This window comes from Capricornis sumatraensis, chromosome 6 (genome assembly GCF_032405125.1).
Source record: "Capricornis sumatraensis isolate serow.1 chromosome 6, serow.2, whole genome shotgun sequence".
NCBI classification, from domain to species: Eukaryota; Metazoa; Chordata; class Mammalia; order Artiodactyla; family Bovidae; genus Capricornis; species Capricornis sumatraensis.
This window is the reverse complement of record NC_091074.1, coordinates 115,449,876-115,473,019: the sequence shown is the minus strand read 5'-3', so window position 1 is coordinate 115,473,019 and position 23,144 is coordinate 115,449,876. Positions and strand designations below refer to the sequence as shown.

Below are 23,144 nucleotides of genomic sequence, written 5' to 3'. Positions count from 1 at the left end.
CCTGCTGCTTCTTCATTATCTAGAGATCAATTTGCCATCATGAGTTTATCGTAATATTTGTGACTCAGTTGTGTCCAGTTGCCCGAATCCTTCCCCAAATTCTCTGAGTTGCAGAGTAAATACCAGGTGTGCAAGCAGAACAAACAAGCTTCCATGTTTATGATCTTCATGCTTTCAAGGCCTCCAAGTATGAGAAGCACTTTCTCCATCTGCCACTCAGCTTAGGAGTCACATTGGAGCTGGGCCCACGTAGGATGGCTTCACTGTGATTTTACTCACTGTTTTCCCCATGTTGCTGCTTTCAGATTAAATAAGACTTGCTGGTTGTCTTTGCCGACTCTCCTGCCTTCTTGACATTGTGTTCATGGATGACAGGTTTTCTCTGCTCTAATGCTTCATCGCCTCACTAGCATCCTCCGTCTAAACTAGAAGCTTCTTCATGCTGTTGTCTGATCCTCTGCGTCATTCCCACGGCGCTGCAAGCCCTCCTGCCGTAGCAGGCACACAAAGTGCTCTGAACAGATCATCACTCTGTACGCACGTTTTCCTCTGACAACAGTGTCTTCCTAGGATTTTTATTCCTTTCCTTCAAACTGCTTTACAGGAGTAATCAATCTCCTCAAACTCTTCATAAGCACCATAGCTTTTTATTTCCTTTGATTTTTAATTTTGGAACGGTCTTAGATAGATAGAAAATTGGCAAAGATAGAGTACAGAGACATTCCATATACCCTTTACCCAGCTTCCCCTAAGGTTGACATCTTACATAAGTACGTGGAAGATGTCAACTTTCAGTATATTTGTCAAAACTAAGAAATCACCCTTTGTACATTGCCGTTAACTAAACTTACAGGCAGTATTTGGATTTCGTGTGATTTCCACCGGTGTCCTGTTTTCTTTCCCAGGACCCAAGCCATGTCTCCATGTTGCTTTTAATGACTGTGTCTCCTTGCCTTCCTTTGATATGTGACAGTTTCTTCCTTTTTCCTCCCTCCCTCCCTCCCTCCCTCCCTCCATCCCTCTGTTCTTCCATTCTTTCTTTTTTTTTTTAATTTTTATTTTTACTTTATTTTACTTTACAATACTGTATTGGTTTTGCCATACATTGACATGAATCCACCACGGGTGTACATGAGTTCCCAAACATGAACCCCCCTCCCACCTCCCACCCCAGATCATCTCTCTGGATCATCCCCGTGCACCAGCCCCAAGCATCCTGTATCCTGCATCGAACATAGACTGGCGATTCATTGCTTACATGATAGTATACATGTTTCAATGCCGTTCTTCCATTCTTTCTTAACAGTTGTTTAAAAAAACTGGTCAGGTGTTTTCTAGAATCTCCCTCATTTGGGGTTTGTGTGTGTCTTCTCCTGATCAGCACAGAGGTGAAGGGCTTGTCATCCTCTTGCATCAGAGAGTGCCTGGTCTCAGCCTGATGGTGTCCTGACCATCTGGTTACAGTGGTGTGCACAGTTGATTCAGTGTCCTCTACTCTCTTAATTAGAAGCCGGTCACAGTGCAGCCTGAACTGCGGGATGGGGAATCGAGTTCCACACCCTGGAGGGGGCATAACCATCTCCTTTCCCGATCCTTCCTGACCCCTTAAGAGCCTGGGAACTGTTTCCTTTCATCACTTCCTCCGGCCCACTGGCATTCACTTGTCCGTCATCCCGTTAAACAGTGGGCCCCAGAAGCCAGAGGCCATGTCTCATTTGTCTGCATCCTCAGAATTGAGTCTGTGATAGATGGGCAGCAATAAATGTAACTCCATCTTACCTTCTCCCAAATGGGGTTCTTTTACCCTGCGGTGACCTTGGAGACCTCTCCATGGGAGGGGCTGGTGATGGGAGGACTGAGTGTCTGCTGGTGCTCTCAGCCCCCGTCCGCTGCATCTGTGTTCCAGCATGCCATTTAGATTTGAGGACAGAAGGTAAAATCCTTTTTGACCCAGGTGCCTGATGATCAATGGCCTTCCCGGCATGCTTCGCCGCGCCCGCCTAGCTCTCTCTGTGGCACCAGTTGCCACTCGATAAATCCATAAAGAGACAACTCAATTGTTTTGACTTTCGCCCACCTTTTCCAGCGATTCTTCCTTTCCAAGTTAATGGGGCAGAGGGAGGGAAGGCACACGCTTGGAAGCTACGCACACGTTCTTTTTCAGCAGAGACAAGTGCCTCTATTGCTGACAGGATCATAAAACATGAATTAGGAGATCAGTTATTAATGAAATATTCCAACTTAATATCATAGCAGTGAAGCCCTTGGCTTTACACAAAGTGTCTGGCACTTGTAAAATAAAAACTTCGAGGTCTTTGCTTGCTTCTCTCCTTCTTCCCACAGAAGAGTAAAGTTGGAATGATCGAAACCAAGAATTTTCAAGCTCTGGTCCAGAATAAGTGTGGACAAGTGGGTATCTACACCCAAACACATGCATATACAGACATATTAGATGAGAGATATAGACATAATATGAGAGATTCATATTACAAACCAGCGTCTCAAGGAAATACATTTGAATAGCTTTACGGGAAATAGACCCATTTCTCTTCGCTTGTCTCAATATTTCCCAAGTTTACTTGGACACGGAAGACTCTATTTCCTATTAATGTCTTACAGGTGTAGGGTTCCGCAGAATGCATTTGGAGAGACAGGCATGTAACAGGCATTGTCCAGCCCTTCCTGGATCACTTGGATGCGCAAGAGTGGAGAACTGAAGTGAGAATATGTTGAGGTTAAAGGGAGACACAGCTAATCACCAGTACTTTTTGTCCGCAGTCATGATGAATTTTATTTTATTTTATTTTTTTATTTTTTATTTTTTATGATGAATTTTAGATTGAAAAGGCTGGACCACTGCCTTGACTCCCTGCTTCATTTTGCCTTTGGCCAAATTGCTTAATCCTCCTCATCCTGGGAGCAGGGTTGACCTGAATGCCCAGGCTGAGCAGGCCTCCCCAGTTACCTGCCTACTTAAATATAAATAGATTGTGCTCCTTTGCTGATTCGAAGATTGGTGCAGTGTTGGTTGGAAACATTAAGAATAATGAGAATGTAAGTTAAGTGTAATCTCCTGATCTGGTAATAGACTCTCTGATTAACATTTTTTTTTTGTTTCCTCTAGGTTCCAGCTAAGCAGCACACACAGGGCTTCGGGATCTAAATGACCATGGCATTTAGTTTTCAGAAAGCTGGACATGTAACCCCTAGGCCCCTGGGCCTCCTCTGCCCTTGTCATGTGGTGCTAAGTGCTTTGCCTGAGAAGCGTGAGGTCAGATGGACCTTTGTGTTTCCTTTTAGCGATTCACACCTTCTCTGCCCTTGAGAAATTGCCTCTGTCTTTGCATGGCTATAGCCGTTATCTTCTCACTTTTTTTTTCTTTTTTTCCCCAGAAAGGCATATGTATATATAAAAGATAAAGCGTTGAGTGGGGCTTCCCTGGTGGCTCAGATAGTAAAGAATCTGCCTGTAATGCAGGAGACCTGGGTTCAGTCTCTGAGTCAGGAAGATCTCTAGGAGAAGGGAATAGCAGCCCACTCCAGTATTCTTGTCTGGAGAATTCCATGGGCAGAAGAGCCTGCTGGGCTACAGTCCTTGGGGTTGCAAAGAGTTGGACACGACTGAGTGACAAACACAAAGCACTGAGCATGGTGGGAAAAGAGGATCACACTAGACAAAGCAGAAGACCTTCCCTGAGTAGCTGTGTGATTTTGAGAAAATTATTAACCTCTCTGGACCATGGTTTTCTCACTGATACAACGGGGCTAATGGTAGGACCGACAGAGAGGACTGTCACGAGAGGGTAGGGGGCACCCAGCGTGCAGCTAACTCTCGGGTAGCAGAAGACCTCCCAGGGTGGAGGTGAGAGCAAATGAGACACTGAACTGGAAGCGCGTCTGTGATGACTGAGAGCCATTTACAAGTGAGCTAGCAGGAGAATGTGTTTAGGTAGTAATTTCTAAAAGTGTCACACTCAGAAAGTTCGCCTCTCCCTGAAGCCTGTTAGTCATTATAGAGAGTGCTTCTGAACTGGTATCCCCTGAATGATTTTGGAGCGATGTTCCATGTGCCTTTTCTCCTTGACTGCACCTCCATTAAATATTCCACAATTACCACTCCCAAACTGCTCCATGGGTGTCCATGGGCACCCAGGTCACCCAGCCTCAGGTAGCACGCACCACCGAAGCAACGGGATATCCTGCAAGGTTGTAGGTTGGTGGTACTCGTAAGCTCCAACTAGTTTGATACTTAACTGCATCCCTGACTTCAGTCAGTTACCTTGCATTTCATTTTCCCCCAAAGTTAAAGGGAATGCACCTGTATTGAGCACAGAATATTTGTCAGCATCATGCCCAGTTCTTCTCATGACTCCCCATTTATCCTTATCCCAACCTTAAATATGTAGGTATGAGTGTCCACATTTTACAGATGATGAAACTTAAGCTCAGAGAGAGAGGAGAGAAGAGAAGTCGCTCAGTCGTGTCTGACTCTTTGTGGCCCCGTGGACTGTAGCCCACCAGGCTCCTCCATCCATGGATTTCTCCAGGCAAGATTACTGGAGTGGGTTGCCATTTCCTTTTCCAGGGGAGCTTCCTGACCCAGGGATCGAACGTGGGTCTCCTGCATTGTAGGCAGACCCTTTACCGTCTGAGCCACCAGGGAAGTCAAGTAAATTGGTCAAAGTTGGCAGTGATAGAGTTTGAACCCAAGTCCATGTGATTTCAATACGTTTGTAGTATTTATATCCCCTTGAGAATACAGAGATTGCTTAGGGCAAATTCATTCATATCAGTGACAAGAGAAAGAGATGGTGGAGAAAAATCCAAGGCACGTATATTCTTCCTCAACATGTGAAGGCAAGTTAATTGTTTATTTCTGCTTAATGATTTATCAGTGAGCCAAGCTTCTGTTCTTGGCTTGGTTTCAGTCTCCGTGTCTGCAAAATGAGGGGACTGGGCAGCCCTTCCTGCACTACGGTAATAGAATTCTAGAGAGTGAGTGCAGGTGAGCATGTTAGTCTGGCTGATTGGTGGGGAAATGCTGTGTAGCCGGGTGGTCAAGGTCAAGGCTTGGTAGGATCTATAGATCTGGGTTCGACCTGAAGAAACTAAAAATTGCCATATTGGTCATGTGCAGTTTCCTGGTTTTCTGTGCTTTACCTTGATCTGATATTGGCAAATCCTTTGAAAAAGCACCTAGAACGCTGGTGGAATAGGGTGCTGCCTTGGACAGAAGATGGGAGCATACATGAATCTACCCCCACAGGCCGTGTAGCTTTGGGCGCACGTCATAAGAGCCCCGAGTCTCCAGAGGAGACTGGACAAGATAAACCTAGGTGTCTGGTGCCATCATGCCTTCTCCCCCTCTCTCTTCTCTGCCCGTCAGTTTATCTAAGTGCAGAATGAAGACTGAAGTACAGGCCAGAGCAGGAACCACAAGAAGACCTGCATAACGGGCGCTGCAGCTAAGTCGCTTCAGTCGTGTCCGACTCTGTGCGACCCTGTAGACGGCAGCCCACCAGGCTCGCAGCGAGCTAATTAATGGGACTCAGAGGGTGTAAGACCAGGAGAGAGAGAACTGTAGAAGGGAGGATGTTGGAGGGAGCCCCAGAGTATACAGATGGGGCAGAAGAGAGAAAGAAGTGGAGATAAGAGAGAATGGGCTAAGGGAGCATGCAGGTTTTCTTGAGGCCGTCTTTTCTTTTGCTTTTCTCGTGGCCAGCTTCTCATCTATTACCTCCTTCCCTTTAAATGTCACCTCCTCTGAGAAGCCCTCCCTGACCAACCTGTCCAAAACCTTCCCTGCCTCAATTGTTCTCTATCACTGAACCCTGTTTATTTCCTGTGGTACTTAACACCAATTGTAACTATGTACTTATAAAAATTTGTTTTTAATTTTTGTAAGAATGGTGGTGGTTCACTCAGTTGTGTCCGACTCTTGCGACCCCAGGGACTGTAGACCGCCAGGCTCCTCTGTCCATGGGGTTCTCCAGGCAAGAATACTAGAGCGGGTTGCCATTTCCTTCTCTAGGGGATCTTCCTGGCCCAGGGAATATTCTCAACTTTATAAGAATAGTTGGTTAACAATATTTCAGGCGTACAGCAAAATGATTATATGAACACACAGACATTCTTTTACAGATTCCTTTTCATTAAATTCTTTTTCATTTCATTCATCAATACGAGATACTAACTACAGTTCCCTGCGTTTGTATAGCAGGTCTTGTTTTGCTTTGTTTTGATTTTTGGATGAAAGCCAACCCTCCTGGGTTTGAAAATCCAGCTCTGCCCCCTCACAGCTGTGCTACCTTAGGCAAGCTTGTCCTCTCTGAGTCACAGTTTCCTCCTCTCTCATCCAGGGATCTTGTGAGAGGGAGATGATTTACTACATCTGAAACACTTAGGATTGTGCACGGTACCTGGGGAGCGCCCACAAAGCAGCTGTGACTAGCGTTCATACCCAGTGATGTCTGTTTACTTCTCTTTGTTTCATAGACATCCGTGAGGGCGAGGGTTTTGTCCGTCTCTTCTTCTCCACTGGGCACCTGGAACCTAGTCCACGTCTGACACATATTAGGCACTCAGCATATACTGTTGCATGAATAAAATGAATGTAAAATCTAGTAATAATTAAAAGTTCAGTCACTCAGTCGTGTTCGACTCTCTGTGACCCCATGAACCACAGCATGCCAGGCCTTCCTGTCCATCATCAACTCCCGGAGTCCACCCAAACCCATGTCCATTGAGTCAGGGATGCCATCCAACCATCTTATCCTCTGTTGTCCCCTTCTCCTCCTGCCCTCAATCCCTCCCAGCATCAGGGGCTTTTCAGAGTTGTCAGTTCTTCCCATCAGGTGGCCAAAGTATTGAAGTTTCAGCTTCAGCATCAGTCCTTCCAATGAACACTCAGGACTGATCTCCTTTAGGATTGACTGGTTGGATCTCCTTGGAGTCCAAGGGACTCTCAAGAGTCTTCAGCAACACCACAGTTCAAAAGCATCAATTCTTCAGTGCTTAACTAAGAGTGAGTGTTAAGGGTTGGTACTAGAGAAGACTCCTGAGAGTCCCTTGGACTACCAGGAGAACAAACCAGTCAGTCCTAAAGGAAATCAACCCTGAATATTCATGGACAACACTGTTGCTGAAGCTGAAGTTCCAATTCTTTGGCCACCTGATTCAAAGAGCTGACTCATTGGAAAAAGACCTGGATGCTGGGAAAGATTGAGGGCAGGAGAAGGGGACAACAGAGCATGAGATGGATGGATAGCATCACTGACTCAATGGACATGAATTTGAGCAACTCTGGGAGACAGTGAAGGATAGGGAAGCCTGACATGCTGCAGTCCATGGGGCTGCGAAGAGTCAGAGATGACTTAGCAGCTGAATAACAAACAACAGTAATTAAGGGCAAGCTTTGCAGGCTGGAAGAGTCGCTGGACACAGGCGAGTCTCCATGAGACTCATCCATCTTATGGACGTATGTGTAACAAAGAAGTAAACAGACATAACCGAGTGTGACTCCACAGAGCTGTCCCTTGGTTGGCTCCTTTGCGCTGCAGCATGCAGAGCTCCAAGGCAGAACACAGGGGTGGCGTCTTTGATTTTGATGAACCCTCCCAACTGTCACCCCAGCTCCCTTAGGGTCCTGGGTCTCTTCGTTCAGCCGCAGCCTGTCCATGCCCTGGGGTAGGGATGGGCGGGAAGATGTCCTCCACCCTTGTGCAGGCTGCGTGCGTCAGCGTGGCTCTCCACATTCTGGAGAAATAAACAAAACGAATTTATGTTTGGATGAAAGGCGCGTTGGAGCCCTTACGAGGAATGGGCGATGGGAGGGCAGCGCTGGTATTAGGATTGCTCACGGTCTCTCTCCCTGCTGCTCCCCTCCCCTCAGCTCCTCTTGCCTCACGCTTTTCATTACTCTTAGGTCTAGAGTTGAAACCCGTGTTCCTTTTCTTTTTTTTCCTTTGCTTCAGGCTGGGAGAGATGAAGAAGTGAAAACAAAATAAATCACCCAGAAGGAGGGGGAAGTGCAAGGAGGAAAGAGGGCTTCCATGCAGGGAGAGGTGCTCCCTGTGTGTCACTCGGCGGGGGCGGGTGTGAGAGCGGGGGACTGGTGGTGGTGTATGCGCAGAAGTTAGCACAGCCGCCCGGAGCACCGCCGTCCTTCAGGATCCACACAGCTTCCCCAGACGTCTGTGATGATGGCAGTGAACATGGCCCTTTTCCTTCCTGGGGTCCTGAGGGTGGAGGAAGCTGGGGTGGGCCAGAGCCTCGGGGGTTCTGGCTCGGTACAGCTCCAGCCCCTCCTCTCAGCCTGTGCTTTCTTTCATCGCCTTCCGCAGAAGGTGTCCTAGGTCCCACCCTGCCTGCAGGATTAATTTCCATAAGCAGAGGGCTTTGAAGTCTTATTAGCTGTACCGCGGTGTAGGGCTTAATTGTCTCTTGCTAATGTTGCTTTGGAGGAGGCTTTTCCCTCCAAGTGTTTGTGTAGATGGTTGTGTAGTTTCTCTGACTTGTTTTCTCAATCGTGCTAAGCTGGAGCTCTGTCTCCTCCTCTGTCTCTCTTCCCCTGTCCCACTTCTCTTATTCCCTTTCTCGGTCTTTCTGTCTGTCTCTTTACTAGAACTAATGATGGGGCCACCTTGGGAGTTGCTTTTCCTGCTTCAGGAATTTTTGGAGCAACATCAAAGCGGCAGGATCTCTGGGTGAGACTTTCTGAGTAGCTGCAGCCCTTCACCCCTCCTCCTTCCCCTTTCTGCTTTCTCCTGTTTTCCTTGCCTTCCTTGATCTCTTCTTCCTTAATTTTCTCTTTTTATTTATTTTTCCCTTATTAATTTATTCATGGCACCAGGGATTCGGCCAGGAGCAGGAGGAGTACAAACCTGCAGATAGCATTGTGCTGTGTGTGCTAAGTCGCTTCAGTCATATCCAACTCTTTGCGACCCCGTGGACTATAGCCAGCCAGGCTCCTCTGTCCATGGGATTCTCCAGGCAAGAAACGGGAGTGGGTTGCCATGCCCTCCTCCAGGGCATCTTCCCGACCCAGGGATCGAACTCGTGTCTCTTATGTCTCCTGCATCGGCAGGTGGGTTCTTTACCACTGCACCACCTGGGAAGCAGAAAGCCCTAGTTCAGCCTTTGAGAAAGGCACATCTTAGAAGGAGAGATAAAGTTGATGTAGAACCAACTAATACCGAGTAGAATGGGCCCAGGAGGAAGGCAGTGAGCAGGGAAGTAGGCAGAATAGGTTGTACTGAGAGCTGGGAACCTGAGACCGCATATATGGGTGGGGCAGGAATGTTCTTTCCACCCCTGGTTGGTTGATCCATGGTGGGCATGTTAAGTTACTTAACCTCTCCAAGTCGGTATCCGCATCCCCGTAAATGGGCACAGAAGCAGGAAGATGTACCTCAGAGGGGGTTTGTGAGGATGCAGTGAGGTTACTCATTGGAGCATCAGCCCAATGCCCGGGTCTTAGTTCTGCACAAACATTATCTGTGGATGCCACTTCCCAGTGACATCATGAAAGTCCAGCCGCTGTTCTCTGTGCATCTCTCCCAGGAAAAGTGAGTTCAAGCACTGGGGTGACTTGAGAAATCTTCTTGGATGAGTTATTTTCAAAGATTCTTAAGGGTGAGTAGGCTGAGTGTAGTTTCAACAAAAGGAGCAGATGAGCAAAGCCACAGAGGGGCCCTGGAGATATTGTTTGCAGAGTTTAAAAAGCTTTCAAGGTGAATTGGCAGGTATACTTGTCTGCATCCCTAAAGTTTGCTCTGAGACTATGAATAAAGAACATCAGTATGGTGGATTGAATAATGCCCTCCTCCCCACCCCACCCCTCCCCACAGACATAAAATTCCGCATCATGATTCCTGGAACCTGTGAATGTTACCTTATAAGGAAGAAAGGTCTTTACAAGTGTAATTAAACTGGAGATCTCAAGATGGGGAGATTATACTGTTTTACCTAAATGAGACCTAAAAGTCATCACAAGCATCCTTGTAAGAGGGAGGCAGAAGGAGACTTGCCTTTAGACGGAAGTAGAGGAGGCCAAGATTGAGTGGCACGGCCATAAGCCCAGGGATGCTGGCAGCACCCAGAAGCTGGAAGAAGCATGGAGCCGTTTCTCCCCCAGAACCTCCAGAGGATGCGTGGCCCTCCTGACACCTTGCTTTGGGCCCAGTGAAACTGATGTTGGATTTTTTTGGTTTCCAGAAATGTGAGAGAATAAATCTCTATTGGCTTAAGTCGTCAGATTCGTGGTAAATTGTCATAGCAGTCAGAGGAAACAAATACAAACAGTAATGATATTTGTGTGTTTGGGGTGGCCGCTTAAGAGATTCGCTGTCCCTGTGTGGGAATGAAATGACAGTGGACAAAATTCCTTTTGGCTGCCTCTCGTTTCCTAAAGCTTTGCTTCTCGCATCAGCTCTTCCTGTCTTGGCTTTTTTGTGATGAGGGTGAAGGAGCATCCTGATCAGAAGCCAGCTTCGGAAGTGGAAGTCAGGAAAGACCTGTCCAGCACACCAAGCTCCTGAAATTCCCACGGCACCACCCCTCTGTGGTCTCAGCGGCTGTCCTTCGACAGGACCTTGGGGTCACTGAGACAGTGTCTTTCCCTCAGTGTAGTCCACAGCGGTCTGGGGTTCTTCAGGAGAGATGCTTCTGAAGATGGGGCACAGGTATAAGGGTGGCCCACAAAAACACCCACACTCCCATTTGCTATGCACGGTCTACTTGTACTTCTAGGGTAAAGCTGTGTTGGAAGAAATACTTCTGTTCTAAAACACAGCCTGAAAATTGTTAAACTACATGCCAAGTCCACCCACCCCCCTCACTTATAGGTTCACCCAGGGGGACCTAATAATGACCTAATGTTCTGGTGAATCAGGGGCGGCACAGGGAGTTAAACATGGGGTCCCTGAGCTTCTCTTTCTGGTGCTGAAATCCCAACTCTCAGCCCACACAGAGGAAGGGGATCCAGAGACAAGACTCACTCTGGGAAGAAGCTCCAGTTCACTGCAGATTAGCCTTTCCCAAGTTCTCTATGCTCCCCCCAGGCTTTCCACTGTCCTTGCCACATTAAGTTGAATTATCTCACCAAGCACGTATCCTTTCTGTTTCATTTTTCACCTGATGAAACTGAGTTTCAGCAGGGCTAAGTGACTTGCCAACAGTCAAGCAGCTCGAGTGGCAGGATAGGGGATTCAAACTCCTGACCATCTGGCACTTTATCTGATGCGTTCTCACAGCCTGGAACCTGATCACGGCACCCACAGAATGGACTTTTGGTGGGTGGGGGCTGATCAGGGACCTGCATTTGGTTACCGGCAGTTAGTGAATAGCTCTGTGCTGCTCTGTTAGAGATGTGGAATGGAGACACGGAAGATGACCTCTTCAGCCATGGGGAGAGGTGATATCTGACCAGGTGTCCAGCTAGCCATCCATACCAGAAAATAGCCGTGGCCATTGTTACAAACCCGGGTCCCCACTTCCACTTGAGTCAGACAGCTCATATGTTCTCGTTTCCCTAAATGCAGGATGCACTCAAGCAATTGAAAACAACTTCTGGGACAGTCTTGTTCCATTATGACTAATGGAATTGAGTGTCTGTGGCACACAGTGTGTGCTGATATTTTGCAGAAACAAGGCGGGATTTTCCCATTACTCTCGGGATGGATGAGACGTGAAATGAACTCCTCGGAGACCTCTCGCTTTGTCACAATAGAACCAGCAAGTCACGTTAGGAGGTTTGGGGCGCAAAATGCATTTCCGGTTCCCGCTTTGTATCCTCGCCTTCACTGTGCGCCTTCTTTCCGTGCGTTTCTCTCTCTGCTGATACATTGGGTGGCCGGAGGCCCGCATGAAAAAGGCCCATATGAAAGGATTCATCTTGCTGTGTAAGGAAATGCCACTGCTTCTTTGGAGTACACCGACCCTGCTCTGAACGTGGCATTGTCTTTCCTCCCTGATTGTCGCTGCTTTACGTGCTTTTACGTCTTTTCTTCCTCCTTTTGTTTTCTTAACCTCCTGCTCACGAAGAACAGGAGAGTTCCTGCCTCTAGCTTGGAGGCTGCGTCTGCCTCTGTCTCTCACCATCTGTCTGTGTATCTCTGTCTCTTGTGTGTGAAAATGTTTTGGCAGATCATTCCTGTCTCAGTGAATAGAGTGCCCATAACAGAGCTGAAAGGCAGCGACCAGAGAAGAAACGATTTGATTCACGAACGTCGACTCTCTCCAGGGCCCATTTCTACCTGGACTATTTCCTTCCTTCTTTCTTTCTGTCCTCGCTTTTATTAAGTTGTTTTCTTCTCAGAGCATGACATGAGATTTCCTTGCTCAAGGACTTTTGAGAGACAAAATGTCCCATCTCACCAAATGCGAGAGCTGCAGTAGCTTTGAGAGCCTGTCCAGTCCCCGCCTCTCTCCACCGCAGACTTAACCAGGGTAGTCCTGGTCCTCTTAGAGGAGCAGCACCATGGCCAGCGTCCTCCTCAAGTCTCCTCTGAGATGTCAGAGGCACCAGGCTGTGCGAAGGTCCTGAAGGGTCATCGAGCAGTGGTCCAGGCTGGCCGTGTTGAGCTGAGATGCAGAGGGTTGAAGGTCACATGCAGTAGCCTCTCAAGGTCACAGATAATAGCTGGCAGAGCCAGGACTCCTTTTGCTTTTACTTCCCAGCTCATCATACAGACATAAAAGGCTGGGGATCTCTTCCCAAAACAGCACCGTCATGCCTTTTATAGTGCTTTAGAGTTTATATTAAGGGTTCCCTGCCCGTCGCCTCATTTGACCATGGAGGCAGGGATTCTGTGAAGCAGCCTAAGACTGCCATCAGTGTCTCCTTTGCACTTCCGTGGTGGCTTAGACGGTCAAGAATCCACCTGCAATGCTGGAGACCGGGGTTCTATTCCAGGGTCAGGAAGATCCCCCGGAGAGTAAATGCCTACCCACTCCTGTATTCTTGCCTGGAGAATCCCATGGACAGAGGAGCCTGGTGGGCTACAGTCCATGGGGTCACAAAGAGTCGGATACAACTGAGCCACTAACAGTTTTACAGAGGCAGGAAGTAAGGGGAGCTGTCCAAGGTAGCGACCGAGACCCTTCTGCTCTCTGTGTTGGAACTACATGTTTCTGCTGCTGTTTTGGCTTCACTCCCCACACAGGGCTTAGCATGGAAGAGACCAGTGGCCATGAGACAGCTGATGGATTCTCTGGGGTCAGGGGAGAATCTAACATGATACACAGGTATTTTTCTTTTACAACCTCTCTTCCTGCCAGCCTACTATCTCTCCCCGCATGGCTACACCTTCTCTCTTTTCCACGTGTCTTTCTCTTGGCCTGGAGGTATGTGAGTGAGGGATAGGGTATGCTGTCTCCGGAGTCTTACATCTGTGCATCCCACTACAAAAGTTTCTCTCTGGGCCCCATTTTCTTCTCAGCGAGCTTTAGTTCCTATCTCAGTGCAGTGCTGGAGCATCAGGTTGAGTCTTCCTCTCTCTCGTTTTAAAAAATTATTTTTTGGTAATAGAGAATATTTCCAGGCTTAACAGATCAGTGCATTAAAATCCATAAATATTTGATCAGCGTCTGGTCCTCGGAGAGGCTCTTGTCAGAATAGCTGAGTCGGTCTGTGTGCCTCTCTCCCCCTTTCTCTTTCTTCCTTCACCTTCCTCCTCCCCTCACCCCAAACATTTGGATAATCTATTTACTAATGAACTCAATATTAATGTATCCATTTTTCTCTGTTAGTGTCAGATTTCATTAGGAAACATGGGAGGCCTGACATTAAGTGTATGAAAAATGGGTCTCAAGGAAGCTGTTGGAGTCTTTCTTCTTAACAGAGAAAAAAGTTTCTCCAAGAGAAAGCGTGGTGCTTCTCTGCTGGTGTGATGACATTGGAGATGTGTGTGTGTGTGAGTGTGAGATATCTCAGTGGATCTTTGGGGACGGGAGAGGGTTACCATTGCTCCTCTTGACTCTGTAATTCAGAGATCCTCTGTATCCTTCAAATCCCATCTCCAACATGGTGGAAAGAGTGGCTGTCGTGAAGTTAGACTCATCTGCCTTCCTATCCTGACTCTATCCCTTAAAAGAGCTGTGACCTGAAACAAAATCCGTTGCCCTCTCTGAGCCTTGGAATCCTCGTTGGAAAAATGGGAAATACTAATACCAACTGCTAAGAGAAAAGTGACTGGGGATGTTGGCAATTTTGTAGCTAGGAACCCAGCAGTGCCTGGATCCTGCCATTTCTGTCACTTCTCCTGAAGGATTCAAGAGCACCTGGAGAACGGTACTTGGCTGTGCTCATACGGGAGGCTGTGCTCATACGGGAGGCTGGGATGAAGCTAGAAGCTTAAGCAGCAGCCCAAGGTGGGGTCTACAAGTCCTCCGTCACCTCTCTACCAGTCTAGACTGTGGGGTCTAGCTGTCTCTGGAGAGCTGCGTGAACTCTCCTGGTTGACAAGGGAGAACCATGAGAGCTGCTGGATTGAATTTACCCATCGGTCTGTGGTGTCAGGAGAGGTAGAAAAGGGAGGGGTGTGCTCTTTGGTTTCAGTGGCCCAGTCTGAAACTGAAGGTGGTCCAATCATAGTCATAGGCCTCACCAAAACATTTAAGAGATAAAACGTGGGAGATTAGTGGTCATGATGGGGGTGGAGGAGAGAAAACACGCCTTCCCCCAGTATGTATTTCACATGATCAAAGTATTTTATTGTCAAAAGTATGATGATAAATGAAACACACCTAGTATGGTGCCTGATACATCCTGGGTGCATAGTAAGTGAGAGTGCTCCTCTGCGGTGAAGTCTACCCTGCTCTCCCCCTTTCCTTTAACTTCTTGTGCAGAGATAGATCTCTCTTTCTTACCCTCAAGGTTTTCTGTCACTTTCTTCTGTGTCTCAGAGTATGTTACAACTAATTGCCAAGTTCTGTAGGGCGTGGACCATGTCTTAAAGAGAACCCATCACAAAGTACTCCATCTGAAAAAAAAAATTGGATAGATTTTAATCTGGGTAGATGGATGGGTGGGTGGGTGGGTGGCTGGGCAGCTAAATGGAGAAGAGCTTAGGGTTGGGAGTGCTTGTCTCCTTTGGTGTAGATCTAAGAAGGAATTAGTGGGCATGTTTCATTTTGAGGAAATAAAAGATAGGGGAGGAACACATCCATTAAAGTTATGTTGATGATTCAAAATGTTAGGTGTCCTAAAGGGTAATGTGAATAGAAAATAATTATATATTTTTCAAGGCAGCTATTTCATAGAGGGCTGGTAGCTCACTGTCTTACTTGCAAAATGCGAATCTTTCCTAACCCTCCTATTCTCTCCAGGTAGTCTGTGAAGGTGAGAGGATGACTTGGAAGTATTTCACATTATAAAATTATAGCTAGGCAAATGATAGAAAGATAGGCATCAGTTCTCTATTTGTTTTATTTTCATATAAATAAGAACAGAGTTAGATTCAGATGGACTTTTGCTAACATGGGGAAAGATGAGCCAACTTGCTGTATCCAATAGGTCAACTTTCCTGATCACGAGCATCAGTCAGCCATTGCCCTGCGCACTCCTTGGGTCAGCTTCCCCACGGTCACGCTCATCGGTCAGCCATCGCCCTGCGGGCTCCTTGAGTCAGCTTCCCCACGGTCACGCGCATCGGTCAGCCACCGCCCTGCGCGCTCCTTGGGTCAGCTTCCGCACGGTCACGCGCATCGGTCAGCCATTGCCCTGCGCGCTCCTTGGGTCAGCTTCCCCACGGTCAGGCGCATCGGTCAGCCATCGCCCTGCACGCTCCTTGGGTCAGCTTCCCCACGGCCATGCATATCGGTCATCCTTCACCCTGCACGCTCCTTGGGTCAGCTTCCCCATGGTCACGCGCATCGGTCAGCCATCGCCCTGCGCGCTCCTTGGGTCAGCTTCCCCATGGTCACGCGCATCGGTCAGCCATCGCCCTGCGCGCTCCTTGGGTCAGCTTCCCCACGGTCACGCGCATCGGTCAGCCATTGCCCTGCGCGCTCCTTGGATACTGGGACACGTGTGTGCGCTTCTGCTCCTCCCCTTGACTCTGAGCTCACCCAGTGCGCCATACATGGTGTTTTTCACTTAAAACAGAGTCTCTCCTCCTTGATCACTGCTGCTGCTGCTAAGTCGCTTCAATCGTGTCCAACTCTGTGCGACCCCATAGACGGCAGCCCACCAGGCTTCCCCGTCCCTGGGATTCTCCAGGCAAGAACACTGGAGTAGGTTGCCATTTCCTTCTCCAAAGCATGAAAGTGAAAAGTGAAAGTGAAGTCGCTCAGTCATGTCCGACTCTTCATTACCCCGTGGACTGTAGCCCACCAGGCTCCTCTGTCCATGGGATTTTCCAGGCAGGAGTACTGGAGTGGGGTGCCATTTCCTCCTTGATTAGTTGCAGAGAATTTACTCCCTCTGACTCCCACCCTCCTCATTAACTGACTTCTGCTTCATTAAGAGGGAGTCTCAACAGTGAAAGTTACACGTTAGAGTTAGACATATGTACCAGCTAGGTTTACCAGCTTTTCTGCCTCCAGGAACTCACTTTCTCACTCTTATCCTCATCTGAAAAACAGGTATGCTACTTTCACTTCATAGAGTTTTTAAGAGAGCGGGATTAAACAGTGCTTGCCGATCAGCTCATCTAGTGCCAGGCATGACCGTGCCCATGGTCTTGTACAACATACGGTGTGTAATAAACACACAGCAGTGCTCTCTCTGTCCTTTGCTCCCTGTTATATTAATAAGTTCACCAGGATTGTTTGGATGGGCCTAGTGTGCAGGGATTTTGATCTCTGGAACCCAGAAGTCACAGGTTATCGCCATGTAACTAAACAATTTTTATTCCTTGAAGGAGCCATTTAACTTCTGTCTGCCTGGGTCCCATTGCACTCTGTAGACCCATCTGTAAAACAGGAACTCATGTAGGAATTCACGGTAATTTTTTGCATGGAGTAGAGGTGCAGGAAGAACGTGTATGATTCCTTGGATTCCTCACATTAAATGTGATTTGCATATATGTATTTAAAAAACCCATCTTCATTAATTCAGCATTAGCATTCTTTATTCTTATGTATTTATTTATATTGCTCCTCTTTCCAAAAATAATGTTAGATGGCTTATTTATTCATACAAATGGCAACAAACAGATACACAGATAAGGGGGGACATGGAAGGTCCATATTTTTGAGTGTGGAACTAGTGTTTCGTATTTCTTTTTATTTATTTATTTGTTGGCCACACTGTGGGGCATGTAGGATGTTAGTTCCCCAACCAGGGATCGAACCCAAGCACCCTGAATTGGAAGTGCAGAGTCTTAACTACTTGACCACCAGGGAAGTCCTGCATTTCTTTTCAAATTCACCATTCCTGGCAGAACTTGTCACAGCAGCTCAAGCTTCCACTTGTAGGAGAATGATGTGACATGTCCCCACTGAGGGTACAGACCCATGGGGACCTGGGACTTCTGAGCACAGAAGAAAGGCGTGAGAGTGCACCTGGGAAGCAGGAGGAATGAGTGGGATGGCTTCCTTTAATTCTGGAAGCCATGTGGCTGGAGGGTGAAGAATCAAACATCCTCGCTGAGGCCAGAAACCTTGTTGAAGACAGAGCTGGCTGGACCTTGATGGCAGTGAGTTGGGATTTGGTAAGATGCTTGCAAAGCAGTCAGGACACACAGGCATGGAGCAGACTTGAGATATTATTATTACTCATCAGTATCTGGATAAGGATGGAGCAGAAAAGGATGCAGGCAAGCTTCATCTTTGTCCCCGTGGGAAAGCAGTGCAGCGGGTGCTGATGACCCAGGCTTCTAGTGCCCCGAAGCCCTGCGCTGTGCGTAGTCGCTCAGTCGTGTCCGGCTCTTTGCGACCCCATGGGCTAGCCCGCCAGGCTCCTCTGTCCCTGGGGATTCGCTAGGCACGCATACTGGAGTGGGTTGCTATGCCCTCTTTCTGGGGCTGTTCCCAGCCCAGGGATTGAACCCAGGTCTCCCGCATTGCAGGTGAATTCTCTACCATCTGAAGCCCCAGGGAAGCTCCCCCGACCCCGAAGCCCTGGCTTCCCCTTTCACCTCCTGAAGAACTTTCTTTAATTCTTTTCTGATCTCCCCAGCTGAATGTCAAGGAAACAAAGAGCTAATTAATCTCGGCATGAGGAGGGTGGCGGTTAATTTGTACAAAAGATGAGTGACATCTTACGAATAGATTATGCCACATGCAGTCTCTTGGGAGCTCGTGTGTGTGTGTATGTGTGCGCACACACACATATACACACACCACCATGTATGTGCTTCTTTCAAACTCTTACTGTACCCCAGTATCTCCAGCTGAGCCCTTGTTTTATAGAAAGACTTAGAAAAGAGCAGAAAGGGAAGATTTCTGTGTTCCTGGTGGTCTTTTATTTTTTACCCCCCAAGACCTCTTGCCTCCTAAAGCTGCCTACACTGGCTGCCAATTTGTTCAACGAAGCTGTCGTGTATTGTTAATATTGTCAGGATTTATGAGCATTGCTAAGTGTGTGCCTGGAATAATTTCTTTTCCTTTTCTTTCTTTTCTTTTTCTCTGCAGAGAGCAGCATGGGGAGTGGAAGTCTGGGTACAGACAGACTTGGGTTCTAGCCTTGATTCTACCGCTGACCTGCTGTGTGACCTTGGTCAAGTCCATTTCTTTTTCTCTTGCTCTGAGGTCTCTCATCTGTATTATCAGTTGGGGTGGTTTTAAGGGACCTTGGGGTGCTGGAATTTTATGACTTGACTGGTTTAAATGGTTCCTCATTAAATACCAAAGACTGTGAGAAAGTCTATTCTGCTTTCTGAGCCTCAGTTTCTCTGTCAACAAAATGTAAGTCGGGGGGAGTTAAAGGTCCCTTGCAGGTCTAATTTAATATGGAGATTAACGGGACAGGCTTTCTGCATTCTGAGTGCAATGCTAGCTCTTGGCAATTAATGTCATTAGAGACCAGAGCTTTCCAAACAGGATTTCTGAGTTCCAAGTAAGTCTGTACCTAACTGAGCGGCATATCGTTAGACTGACCTTCCTAACTCGGGGATGTTTGTATTGTATTCAAGCCTAGGACTTCCCAAATGTAGGAGCTTAAGGTGAATTCAGTTCAGAAAAATGTAGCAGTGTGTAGCATTTTTCTTTTTCTTTCCACAAATGTTTACTGAGTACGTACTATTTTCCAGCCACCATTTTGATTCGAGAAAACCAGGAGGATCCAGTAAGATCTTTATGGAACATAGCGATAAACAGACAATAAACAAGTAAATAAATGCATAGCTTCGGCATTTAAGGTAGCAGGGATTTAGAAGGCTATGAAGAAAATAAAGTGGGGTAATGTGATGGAATGCCTGGGGTCCAGGGTAAAACAGTGGTTATTGCTTTAGATAGTATTACCAGGAAAACTCTGCCAACAAGTGGCGCTTGAACAGAGCCTAGGAAAGTGAGGAGGATGAGCTGTAGGAAGATCTAGGGGAGAGAATTCCAGGGAGAGGCGGTGGTGAGCATAGAGCAGCAGCGTGTGTAAAAGGAGCTTAGCGGGGCAGGCGCGGTGACTGAAGCTGGGAGAGGGCCGGGACCCAGCTGGGCAGGAGCAGAGTTTTATTTTATTTTTTAATTTTTATTTTTATTTTACTTTACAATACTGTATTGGTTTTGCCATACATTGACATGAATCCACCACGGGTGTACATGCGTTCCCAAACATGAACCCCCCTCCCACCTCCCTCCACATAACATCTCTCTGGGTCATCCCCGTGCACCAGCCCCAAGCATGCTGTATCCTGCATTGGACATAGACTGGCGATTCATTTCTTGCATGATAGTATACATGTTTCAATGCCATTCTCCCAAATCATCCCACCGTCTCCCTCTCCCTCTGAGTCCAAAAGTCCGCTCTACACATCTGTGTCTCTTTTGCTGTCTCGCATACAGGGTCATCATTGCCATCTTTCTAAATTCCATATATATGTGTTAGTATACTGTACCGGTGTTTTTCTTTCTGGCTTACTTCACTCTGTATAATTGGCTCCAGTTTCATCCATCTCATTAGAACTGATTCAAATGTATTCTTTTTAATGGCTGAGTAATACTCCATTCATCGGGAGCAGAGTTTTAGGAAGTGAAGGCAGAGAGTGAGGCTGGCTTTGCTGGGATCGTACTTCTCCCCACCGTCAACGGAAACCCTGACTTAAGCTTCCGGTTGCTTGGTGCGGTCGCTTAGTGACTCGGTGTCCAGCTCTTGTGACCCTGTAGCCCGCCAGGCTTCTCTGGCCAGGGGATTTCCCAGGCAAGAATACTGCAGTGGGTTGCCATTTCCTTCTCCAGGGGATCTGCCCAACCCAGCAGTCGAACCCAGGTCTCCTGCATTGGCAGGAGGCTTCTTCTTCACTGAGCCATCAGGGTAGCCCACCACTTGGAGCGCTCCTTGCAGAGGTTCCTCGAGTGAGCACTGTTGTCCCCCTGGTGCAAATACAGAAATGACTCAGAGAGCCAGAAGTTAGCCTCGTCTCCCAGGTGAATGACTGAAGGTCTGGAGCTGAAAGCAGAGCTGCCTGGCTCCGCACCGTGTTCTTTCCCCCCAGCCAGGCTGCTGCCCTCGGCAGTGCCAGCGAAGGCACGGGGGAGAGCCACTGCCTCCATCAAGTCCTTCCCCTGCCACCCCTGTGGAGAGACGCGACTGACAGCCAGGGGTCTGTCCAGGGCAGGGGTCAGCAAAATGCCTCCTTGCCCCACCTGTTTCATTGGAACAAGCCACACCCCTTTCTACATCTTGTTTGCGGCTACTTTCCCACTTCAGTGGACTGCTAAAGAGACCATGGTCAGCGAAGTCAAAAATACTTACTCTCTGGCCCTTTATACGGAGAAGGCAGTGGGAACCCACTCCAGTGTTCTTGCCTGGAGAATCCCAGGGACTGGGGAGCCTGGTGGGCTGCCGTCTATGGGGTTGCACAGAGTCGGACACGACTGAAGCGACTTAGCAGCAGCAGCAGCAGCCCTTTATAGAAGAGCTTGCTGACCTGTGGTTTGGAACATGAGTTGGTGAGTAGAATCAAGTTCTGGAACCTCATCTTCTTGCTCCAGGCCATTAATCTGGGCCAGGAGGAATGTGCGATTTGGAAGGGAAGGAAAACTGGCCCCTTGCCCAGCCCTAATATTAACTCAGCATGTCACTCAAAGAGACCTTTCTTTCTCTCCCATTTGAATTATCTTATGTTTAAAATCGGAGAAGGCAATGGCAACCCACTCCAGTACTCTTGCCTGGAAAATCCCATGGACAGAGGAGCCTGGTAGGCTTCAGTCCATGGGGTCGCAAAGAGTGGGACACGACTGAGTGACTTCACTTTCACTTTTCACATTCATGCATTGGAGAAGGAAATGGCAACCCACTTCAGTGTTCTTGCCTGGAAAATCCCAGGGACAGTGGAACCTGGTGGGCTGCCATCTATGGGGTCGCACAGAGTTGGACACGACTGAAGCAACTTAGCAGCAGAATGTTTAAAATGGGCAAGTTGGACAAGATCAGTGACTTCTACATGGTCTTAGAACTTTTCACTGAAGTCTCCTCTGGAAGCTGAGCCTGTAAAGTAGAATTTAAACACTGCTCTGTTGGTCCTCCCAATCACCCTGCAGTCCCCTAGAAGACCTTCCTGGGCATCTTTAGGGGAGGGCACTTTGAGCCATTTGAAAATTACTGGATTAGATCATTTTAGGATCTGTTCTGAGTCTCAGATTCTGTTTATAATAAACGCAGGTGGGTGCCTTCTGCATGGAGATGTTGAGAAAGTCCGTTTTCTTCTCTGTGAATTAACTTTTCCTTTGGAAAGAGAATACGTTATGTTTCCTCTCCAGCTCTCAGTTTCCTCATTTATGGGAGAAGTCATCCTCACCTCACAGAACCATTCCCAGAATTCAGTGAGGTGGCACAGGCCAAGGGCCAGGTGATGCGGTGGCATAAACAGGAGCTGGAAGCCTTCCAGACATGGTTTCAGCCATCAGCTTAAAAAACAGGCTTTATTGAGATATATGTCACATGCTGTAACTCACCCATTTAGAGTATGCAGTTTAATGGATTTTAGTATTTTCATGGAGATGCACAGCCATCATTGATCAGTCTTAGATCTTTGCATCATTTTGAAGAGAAACCCCATTGCCTTTAGAGAACACCTCCCTAAGGAACATACAGGATCACTCCAGTGGCTCAGACGGTAAAGCGTCTGTCTGCTATGCAGAAGACCCAGGTTCGATCCCTGGGTTGGGAAGATCCCCTGGCGAAGGAAATGGCAGCCCACTCCAGTATTCTTGCCTGGAAATTCCCATGGATCTCGGAGCCTGGTAGGCTACCGTCCTTGGGTTCGCAAAGAGTTGGACATGACTGAGCGACTTCACTTTCACTTCCTTTCACTTTCCCTAAGGAACCGCTAATCTACTCTCTGGAAGTTTCACATGTATGGAGTCATATAATATGTGGTGTGCATGCTTATGCGTGTTCAGTTGCTTCAGTCATGTCCAGCTCTTTGCATCACCAGGGACTGCAGCCCTCCGGGCTCCTCTGTCCACGGGACTCTTCCGGTAGGAATACTGGAGTAGGTTGCCATGTTGTTGTTCAGTTGCTCAATCGTGTCTGACTCTTTTTGACCCCACGGACTGCAACACGCCAGGCTTCTCTGTCCTTCAGCGTCTCCCAGAATTTTCTCAAACTCGTGTGCACTGAGTTGATGACACCACCCAACCATCTCATCCTGTGTCCCCGCTTCTCCTCCTGCCCTCAATCTTTCCCAGCATCCTCCTCCAAATATGTGGTATAATATGTGGTATTTTATGACTGGCTTCTTTGACTTAGCGTGCTACTTTCAAGGTTCATCCATGTTGTAATATGTGTCAGTAAATTCCTTTTTAAAACAATTTAATATTCCACTGGGCTTCCCTCGTGGCTCAGACAGTAAAGAATCTGCCTTCAGTGCAGGAGACACAGATTTGATTCCTGGGCCAGGACAGGGAATGGCTACCCACTCTAGTATTCTTGCCTGGAGAATTCCATGGAGAGAGGAGCCTGGTGGGCTACAGTCTTTAGGGTCGCAAATAGTTGGACACAACTGAGTGACTAATGTAATAGAATATTCCATTGTATGCATATA

At 47.7% G+C, this 23,144-nt stretch overlaps 1 protein-coding gene across 3 annotated transcripts in view; it reads left to right on the top strand.

Annotated features, from left to right (window-relative positions):
* Positions 1-23,144, top strand: part of ASTN2 (astrotactin 2) — a 1,028,625-nt gene that overhangs the window by 79,936 nt on the left and 925,545 nt on the right. The window lies entirely within an intron of this gene.